The 10,712-nt window shown below is 38.0% G+C and overlaps 1 long non-coding RNA gene across 1 annotated transcript; it reads left to right on the top strand.

Annotated features, from left to right (window-relative positions):
- The first annotated feature begins 9,332 nt into the window (after window positions 1-9,332).
- LOC125490444 lies at window positions 9,333-10,025 on the top strand. The gene is made up of 2 exons (XR_007267680.1): window positions 9,333-9,580; window positions 9,970-10,025. It is a non-coding gene; the product is annotated as an uncharacterized LOC125490444 (long non-coding RNA).
- The last annotated feature ends 687 nt before the right edge of the window (window positions 10,026-10,712 follow it).

Genomic DNA, 10,712 nt, shown 5'->3' with positions numbered 1-10,712 from the left:
GAATAAGTGGTACGCGGACAATACACTAATTATAGTGAGGTATAGAGTAATACATTTAAATAAACACGAGTTATTTAAAGAAGACATTAATTTCTTCAAGTCAAAAAAAATAAGTTAGGTTTTCAGAATGTCTACCTTAAACCATGCGTTTGGTGCGATAGGTAGTACGTAGGTCCGATACCGATATGTGAAAACTCACCTTAAGTCAACAATTTTCGGCTTACAATACCATACCACTATAATATTAAATTTTATTGATCATACTAATTAATTTATTAATATGAATAATGTTATTATAACTTAGAATTAAAATCGATATAATATTTTATATTATTTAGTGGTTGTGCTCTTTGCACTAACATGCTGTGTACACAATATTGTTTTGGTGTTACGACTAGACTAGAATTTATGTAAGTTACTTTATGTTATATTGTTAATGTTTGTAATACTGTTGTGTATGCCAACGACCGAATGGCGTAGTGGTTAGTGACCCTGACTACTGAGCCGATGGTCCCGTGTTCGATTCCCGGCTGGGGCAGATATTTGTTTAAACACAGATATTTGTTCTCGTGTCTTGGATGTGCCCGTAAAATGGCAATAGGCCCGCCCCCTATTACATTGGGACTAACATAACACTCTGGCGAAAAGTGGGTGCAGCAATGCACCTCTGCCTACCCCGCAAGGGAGTACATTAGTACAAGGCGTGAGTGCGTGTGTTTTTTTTTTTATAGATAAGTCTTACTGTATCTATAATTTTTGGCTCCTTTACTCCCTCTATAGCCTCATTCCGCAGTCATTACACGGAGTACTTCCCCCCCATCCCTCGGGAGGGGACGCCAAGTTCCCGTGTTTGTTTATACACTCCCATAATACAATATATTGCGGTTAATTAAGTTTTTCTGCCGTTACATGAGGGTTACTCTATACTAACGAAAAGCGGCGAACGGGAGCTGTCGCGCAATCGGCACGTTTAATAGAACGAAATAGAGCCGTTTCTCGCGCAGCAGCTTTTCGAAATTTAGTTTTTCGTCATGATATAGATAGAGTGACCCCTTCAGATTAGGCCCTCCATGGTAGGAATAGGAGCTATGGGGGACGGAATTGGCAGACTTACCCTCTAATGAGGTCATAATGGTGAGAAATGCCGGTGCATTTGCATAGGGTTCATGATTTCAGCTTTTATAGCCGTGTTTGGTTAATTATTTATGATTATGAAAAAGAAGGCTAACCAAGGTTTCTGTTTCTTGATGTTTTATTTTTTTTATTTATTTAATTATAGGTAAAATACATAAGAAAAAACAAGCTTAAAGATACTACAATAATCCTCGCAGGATTGTGCGCAGCACCTTCATTCTGCGTTATAATTTACATATATACAATTAACAACTTGTGTCTATTAGTAGGTATCTATTTGAAAGTTTGTATAACATGATTCAATTAGGTAGGTACTTAACATTCATAGCAAGCAACAAATGTAGATATCGTACCTTTTACTTTGAGGCAGCAATATAGGTACTTAAGTAATAATTTATCACTCGAGCGTCGACATAAAGTATTTTTTAAGTTTAATTCTAATATTTGAGTGGGTCAGTGATTGTCTTGTGTCGGTGGGTAGGTTGTTGATGAGTCGCGGAACAAGATAAGAGCTGGTGCGCTCGCCGTACGAGTTATTTGCTCGCGTTGTAACCAGTTTCTTTTGTGTGATGCGTCGAGTTTGTACAGGATGATTAATTTCTTGTTGAATGTTTGTATTGAAAAACTGTTCTTTAAGAAGCTATGTATTGAGGGCTAAGCTGTATTTTTTGGGATTTTCAATATGGTAGATGGTCATAATACGTAATGTGGCGCTATTGTTAGAAAACTTGTTCTGACACAGATTTTAAAAGTAAAACTTTTCACGTATAACTACCTAATGTCTATCCTACTTAAAAAAATATAATTTCAAGATGATATAGGTATACCTAGTAGGAACATGATTAACTAATTAAAGACTTTCCCTAAAAACGAGGCAAAAACATGAGAGATGAGTATTTAGGATGAATCCCCCTTTGAAGCACAATTTCAAAATTATATTCGGAGATACTTATTTTGGGTGTACGAAGCGATTGAACATCAAAGTCGTTTTAATTAAGACCTTCACCGGTAAATGATTAGCAGGGCAACACTGCCAAATATTTACTTGTCTCTTCGGGAATTTCCTATACAGGGTGTTGCAAAAAGGGTAAGCTAAGCCGAAAGGGGGGGACTCAGGGGGTCATACTGAAAAACTTTTGTTCTACAAGTTTTGGAAATTCGCGAAAAAAAATATGTTCAGAAATGCGACTGCGAATATTCAGAATGACCCCCTGATTCACCCCCTTTCGGCTTAGTATACCCTTTTTGCAACACCCTGTATAGTTCAAGGTGTCCACGGCGATGCCACATGAAGGGGAAGTACCTGAAATATTGAAAGGAAACTTTATTGAAATTTTAGAAACAAAAGTTTTATATTCTTAATATTTTCTGACATGTGTGTTTGTTTAGATTGTTTTGATTTTTAACATCACTAGATAACAATTACATTCCTGATAATAATGATTATTGAAACACAATGTCAATAAAATATAGTTACCATATTTATATTTGCACAGATAATAGCTACATGGAAATGTGTGGTATTTCGATTACTTTACAGTTCCAACAATGGATTTATCACAATGAAATAATTTGCATTACAATAATTAAGACAATAGTAATTATACTAGAACAATTAATAAATCATATCAAAACATTTGTGTAGATAACATACCTCGCACGATTGAAGTTTTTTCAATCAAATAATAGGAACACAAAAAGGACCTTATAATAATTATGGCTTATTTAAGACATAGAAATACTTGTACACACACAGCCACAAAATGAAATCGAAATATACCGATAAATATTGGATAAAAATAAAATATAGGTTCACCGTTTCCCATTTCTATTCCTACTGTTACAAAGGGGTTCCGCTCATCTGGCACAATCTTTATTGACCAAAACTCATTTCGCATAACTCGTATGGTCTAAACTTTTTTTGCCGAACCATCACTTTGCCAAGACTTATGTGGCATAAGGCTCGTTTCGTCTAAAACTCTTTAGGCACAATCTTTAAACACTTAAGTTTCGTTTGCTCAAATTTATGTTCGTCTATACCTATGTATAATCTTGTTTCTCCTAATGTTATCTTAATAAATAATATATTAAGTATGTAGTAAATGTACAAATTGTGGTATTTTTCTCCTACATGCCGAAAATCACGATATTGTATGATCAAAAAATCGAAAGTTAACGACCAATATAATTATTACAAACCCCATGAGATCGAAATCTAAAAATAGGTGCGACGACGAGCAAAGCGAGGAGGAGCGTGTTAGGTGCACATGTTCATCAAAACCAAAGCGGAGCGCAGCGAAGCGGAGCGGAGCGTTTTCCAAACAGCGGAAACAATACAAGGCACCAGTTTGCGTTATGTAGGGAGACGCTCCGTCAAAGTTAAAGCCAAACGAATATTATTACTTTGTATAAACCTATGCCATAGCATTATTAGGCTATTCAAGATTTGGCCATACCATTATTAGGCTAAACAATGTTATGCGAAATAACTTTTTACTAAACGAGATTTATGCCATACGATTTTCGGCGTAACGAGACTTTGACCAAACGTTACTATGCAATACGAGATTAGGCAAAAAAATCTTATGCCAAAAAAGGTAGAACCGTTACAAAGGCTTATATTGAAATATCAATGTCAAAGAACAGAGATATATTGAACGAAATTCCGGATGGCGCATCGTACTCAAAAAAAAAAAACACACACACACACACGCACTCACGCCTTGTACTAATGTACTCCCTTGCGGGGTAGGCAGAGGTGCATTGCTGCACCCACTTTTCGCCAGAGTGTTATGTTAGTCCCAATGTAATAGGGGGCGGGCCTATTGCCATTTTACGGGCACATCCAAGACCCGAGAACAAATATCTGTGTTTAAACAAATATCTGCCCCAGCCGGGAATCGAACCCGGGACCTTCGGCTCAGTAGTCAGGGTCACTAACCACTACGCCATTCGGTCGTCTTCAAAAAACTAATCTACAATATCGATCGATGGATCAAAATTATGTAGTTTCTTGAACCTATATGTTTACCAATTCGTTTCAAAAGTTAGGTGTATTTGAAATGAAAACTCGAAATAAAAGAAGTAACCACATAATCTAGAAAGATACGTTATTGGTACCTACTAAAGATACGCATATAAGATCTGTGAATCTGTCTGTGTCTTACTGCTGGAGGCATTCAGAATTTTATTAAAAGTTCGCCCCTTTGAGATAACTTTTGTTTGATAGAATCCAGCAGCCCGACTACGTAGAAAGCTGACTATTTAAATTTAACATTTTAGCAGACCCCTTAGCATGTATTTCCATCGTGAACGAGAAGTAAAATTACTCGATGAATTTTGTAGGAAAATTTTAGTTCTGCTAGCGACCGCCAGGGGCGCTGTTCATATTTTCATACAAAATTACTCCATGAATTCTACTTCACGTTCACGATGACAATTCATGCTAAGGGGTCAGTATTCTCGCATTTACACCCTGTACCAAAACAATGGCATCTTGACAATTTAATTTTAAAAAAACATACCTAATACCTACAGTGCCACAAACTTATCTGTTCCGGTAAGAGTTCACGTAAATTTCTAATATTTCTTCATTCTCTAGGATGTAAAGTTCTCCCGTAATGGCAATTTACCCTTGCGGTTTAAATAAATCCATCTAATCTATATCAATATATAAATTACTAGCTGTTCCCGCGCGCTTCGCTTCGCCTTAAAAAGTTTTCCCGTGGGAATTCCGGGATAAAAAGTAGCCTATGTTCTTTCCCAGGGTCTAGACCGTAAGTATACCAAATTTCATTCAAATCCGTTCAGTAGTTTTGGCGTGAAAGAGTAACAGACAGACAGACAGACAGACAGACAGACAGACACAGTTACTTTCGCATTTATAATATTAGTTAGGATTAGTGAGTAACGAGATATGGACCAATTTAATTCGTTCTCACCGGAACAGATAAATTTGTGGCACTATACCTATAAATAAGCCGTTTTTATGCCATCGTCACAGTTAACAAAACTGTCAAACCCTCAGCCCCTATTGACAGCGCCATCTTTTGACTAACTTGAAAACTTTACTAATCTGGCAGCTTTCAAGGAAAAGGCTCATGATATTTTGATTTTATTTGCAAGAAAAATATAACGTCAAGCAATACCCATTGTTTATTCTAATACATTCGACTTAGTCGAATTTGGTGTAGGTGATTTTCCTGAAAATCATACAGACATACAAACAAATCCGTACAATTTAGGATGAGGCTGCATTTGATCCGCATTCAGACTCCAACGCGAGACCAAGAGGGGAAGCGAGGGGCGCGGGGCAGTCTCCCTCTTGCGACAATTAATGCCGGCATTTGTGAAAATTTTATTTCATTCGCGTCCACCAACTCCCGTTATTTGATTATTAATAAAATGAGTTTTATTTTGTTGGCCATTAGCATAATTGTTTCATTAATACTTTCGGCCAAATTCAATGGAATTGTCGCACGAATCACTTAAAATGAAATTGAATGTTTGCATTAGACTGAAGGTATTTTTCGATTGAATGATTAAGAAAATTGCTTGATATTTTTCGGTTTTGATGACTTTTAGATTCATCGATTGCTTGAATGTAGGTAGGTATAAATGATTTATTCAGGCAAATTACCACCTGTAGTGTCTTTCCCGAGGATATTACAAAGGTCAGAAAAGTTGTCAGCATGTCGGTCACTGAAAATACATTAAATAAATGAATGAACGTTATAACTAGCGATTGTGTTAACAGTACGCATTTGCGTTAGTAGCACAAGATACAGATATTTAGATTATATTTCATTGCACATTGCAAAATCTGTATGGACAACAACTGTATTAAACTATCGTACCTACCAACTATTAATAATATTACGATTTAAACGTTAACATTAATTTATCTACCGACACTGCTGCAAATTACACACGGACATTAAATTTAACATATCCTTCGTATCTTTATCATTCTTATAACATAGGGTATTAAGGCGGTTTTCCTCTAAAGATAATTGTAATTTATGAACTGAATGTTATTAAATATTGCATCGAAAATCATAGAACTGGTTCAACTAACAGTTGGTCAGTAGAATAGAAAGGGCGGGTGCTTTTCGTAACTAGACCTCCAGCCTAGGTTTCATAGCTAATACATTGATTTATACGATATGTTTATCGAATTGTCCACTTCACGTTCTAATTGATTTATTTGTTACACAAGGCAATCCGATTTTAGTGCACAGTTACATGTCGTAATCTACTCACAATATGTAATAGTATATTTACTCCCATCCCATTACATAGTCATTACCTACCTTTGTGCATCCCCTTAAGGTATATCTATGCTACAGTCATAAACTTGGACCATCTCGCACCACACTAGTCTACTGTGAGTCGTGGGTTCACACCATAGAATAACAAATGACAAGTACGTAAGTACATAGTAGTACTCGTTATTTTATGGTTCACACATATCTACAGATTTCGTCACGATGTTTTCCTTCAGCGTAAGAGAACGTCGTATTCATTCTAAAGAATTCATTGGTACTCGTAGGTACATGCCAGGATTTGAACCCACGGCCTCACAATTATCTAATATTTATATGTTTTTGCTAAAACGTTTTTAAAATATTTGCCATGACTACCTAGAGTAAACTACATAGACTTAATACAAATTTATGTCGACACTTAAAGTTTACGTAACAGAAACGAATGCAATTCCACGCCTACATACTCATTATCATTACTAAACCGAAACTAGAATTTCGCTACATGTTCCCAAGTTGCTCTAACAACTGGGCTACTTGTAGCAGATACGGTACACCTGCTACCCAGTTCTACATAGCTTTTATCGTTTCCGAACAAAGATTTTCCGTCATTACACTATTTCAGTTTTGTTGAAAACTGTGTTCTGTATTACAACAAGTTTGGTTTAATTAAAACTATCCCAATTTGTATTTGGAATAATCTCTTGCATGCTTGGAATAATGTAACGTTATAAACGACGCGACTTTGGGGGTGCATGAAGGACTCTCCCTGAGTGACGTATCGACGGTTCCTTTAACCTTTACACCCATCGCACCCTGTCGCCCTGAATGGTGACAACTATGCAATGCTTAATAAAATAAATAAATATGTGTGGACATCTCACACACAGCTATCCGACCCCAAGTTAGGTAGAGCCTGTGTTATGGGTATCGGACAGCTGATATATCTACACAAATATATTGATAGATACGTATTAAATATAAATATCTACACCCAAGACTCGAGTACAAATATCTCGTCGCAGTCGTAGAACAGTGACGGATCTGTACCCGTATCATGAAAATTCGAGCTAACGAATAGAATCGAATGCGAGTGCGACTATTGTCAACTTGACAGCACTTTCGAACACTTTTTACCTTTCGAATGAGTTTCGAAAAGAATGACCACAGAGTACATAATATTATTCTGACAATGACCTATGGAATGATAGCTGTCAAACTTTCGCAAATCTGTACACCGCAATACACCGCCATTTTGTTGTTGACAGGTTGACAGCACTTTCGAATAGACTATCGAATAGAATGTGCTGCGTTTTTTCCGGATCGCCCTACAGATTTTTTTCGATTTTCGGATTATTGCAGATTCTTCTTTAAAATTTCATTATTTACCTATACAACAAAAGTTTTTTTTTAAATCTTTTATAATAAGCGAAATACAGAGTCGAACACTGACGGTTTTGATTTTTTCGCGTAGAACATGGGCGCTTGTGACGTCCCGTCGATGTTCCGCGGTGACCCTCGCCCCCCGCGACCCGCTCCCGCGAGACGGTTTGTTTGTTCTGTCAGTGTTCTCTGTAGGAGCACATGGAACACGTAATGAGTACTTAAAATGTTTTTTTGCTATAATTATTATTTAAAAAGTTCTGTTTTCCAAGTAAATATTTTTTTAATACTTCTCCCATAGAACAAAGACGGTCTCTTAAATCCGTCGTTATACTTGGAACTTTGTTTTAAAAAAATAAAAGCCCTAGTTTTCGCTAAAATCATTGAGAAGTTAGTTATAATTAGGTACGGTGTATTAAAAAAACAATATTGTTTGTTTGTTATATTTAGCGACGGTATTTCAAATGCGACTGTGTTCTTTGTCCTAACTATTGGTGTTTTGTATATACGGTCATTGTTCTATGGATACGTGGTAGACGTGTGTAGATAACCGTCGTTATTCTTTGGAATTATTTTAGGATACGTCGTTGTTCTTTCATAATATTACGTATTTTCAATGGAAAATAAATAAATTTATGATTTTTCAGTATATTTTTGCTAATTTATTATGTTTTTAAAACTATGTGCTAAAAAACAATGTAAAATAATGTACTTAAGTACTTTTTTTGTTCATTAACTCTACTGCCAGAGGCAGGTGACGATGGGAGCACGGTACCATGCGGGTAGGTTTGGAATTATGTTTTTCCAGCCATTTGCATGAGTTACCAAACATACAAACCAAGTCAGCCGCAGAATTCACATCAAACATTAAATTTCTGTATTAACAACTACCGTTACATCAACTGCAAAGGGATAGTCCCAGCATCAACCGAACACTGGCGACTGTCAAACAGCTGAGGACAATGACCATCGCGAAGCAGCCCGAGAGGATCCCCACACGGCCACGGACAAGATGACAGCAATTTCCTTCATTGACTGACCACAATCAGTAAATTCTCTAGTTCTAGGGGTGAATGGCATCGCGGGGGAGTCAACGTGATCGGACAGCAGTGAATTTACTGTTTGTGGGCAGTAAATAATTAAGGAAACTGGTATCATCCCATCCGCAGTCATGCAAGGATCATCCCGAACTGCTTGGAGACGATAACCCTCCCCAGCCGTTCCACAACCACCAGCACTCGATTGATACTTGCTTTTCCTCTTAAAAATAGGTAAGCCCACTTTATTCACGTATTAATTTCAAAAAAAATTCCCCGTAAATTCTGTAATTCTCACATTATACTTACTTCTCCATAAAAAGGGTGAGAAATCCGACCTCGGAAACTATAGACCCGTTAGCTTGACATCACACATGTATAAGTAATTCACAATCGCATCCGTTCTCTGCTGAACTAACATCAACCACCAGAATAAGCCGGTTTCCGACCTAGTTATTCTACCACGAACCCTCTATACACGTTTAATCAGATTGAAAAGTTCATAGAGCTTAATACACCACTTTACCATGTATTTATTGACTATACAAAAGGTTTCGACAGTATCTACCATCAAGCAATACTTTCCGCCCTTAACACCACAAAATTCATCCAACCTACATCGAACTCGTTGGTACTATCTACATAAACTGCTCAGCCAACGTGAAATTGGAAAAACCTGGTACTGGTCCAACGTTTCCGATTGAAAAGGGTGTCATACAAGGCGACCCTCGCTGTACACGCTTTACAATTTTCCTCAAAGAGGTCTTCAAGAGCTAGTGACAGCCATGAGGACTCGTTCCGGGCATATTCCAACTAATAAATTTGCATTCCTGATGAAGAAGAGCCCTCACTCGTTGTGCAGCGAGTGCGGCGTGGAGGAGGACCTGCTGCACGTGCTGCGGGACTGTGTCCGGAATGAGGCCGTCAGGGCATCACTGTATGATAATCATATATTTCGGGAGGTAGGGGGATGTAATCTGGCGTTAACTATCCCTTGGTCTGATGAGGCTCGATCTCTTTATAAATTAGTTAAGGTAGCACTTAAGAATAGATGATAAGCCTGATTTGTTTTGCCCCTACGAGGGCGACATGGTCACATCAAGTGTACCAAGCTCTCTATAAAAATAAAAGATTATAAAAAAAAAAAAAAGGTCTTCAAGAAGTTGACACAGTCCTGGGAGGACAAGGACATCAATTTCGGAAGTAATAAATAGTCAAACCTCGGTTTTGCGAACGATATTGCCCTATTCTCCCACTCAACGCCCGAGCTCCAACAAATGTTGCGAGAGCTATCCACGGCAAGCCTTGAAGTTGGACTAAAGGTGAACCGTTCGAAGACAACAGACATGACCAACAGCACGAAACGTAGGGTTGAGTTAGATAGGCAGGAAATACAATATGTCAATGAGTAATTTATTTGGGCGAGATAGCGTCCTTCGTCGTGGGTGCTAAGACCGCCAAACTGAAGTGAGACTGGGCGGCGCACGTCTGTTGTATGCAGCCGGATAGGTAGGGTAAAAATGCTACCAAATGGGTAGCCGATAACGGCCGCCGGCACAGGGGAAGACCCAGAAGAAGATAACCGGATGACCTAGACGTGTTTAGTAGGAACTTGAATGAAGAGGCCATGAACAGGGATAGCTGGAAGACCCAGGAAGAGACCTTTGCCCAGCAAAGGGTCACAAATGTCACAATTGAGTTGGGAAACTCCGTCGCATATTCTCCTCGGCCATCCCTGATCAGAGAAGAAGACTTTTATCATTAGAGCCTGAAGACAAAAGTCTTCTTCAACCAGTGCATCTTGCTAGTGATGACGTATGGGGCAGATATGTGGGCACTGACGGTAGTACTGGTCCACCGATTTAAAGTCGCTCAGCGTGCTATGCTTGGGGTT

This window comes from Plutella xylostella, chromosome 23 (assembly GCF_932276165.1).
Source record: "Plutella xylostella chromosome 23, ilPluXylo3.1, whole genome shotgun sequence".
NCBI classification, from domain to species: Eukaryota; Metazoa; Arthropoda; class Insecta; order Lepidoptera; family Plutellidae; genus Plutella; species Plutella xylostella.
This window is presented reverse-complemented; position numbering and strand designations above follow the sequence as displayed.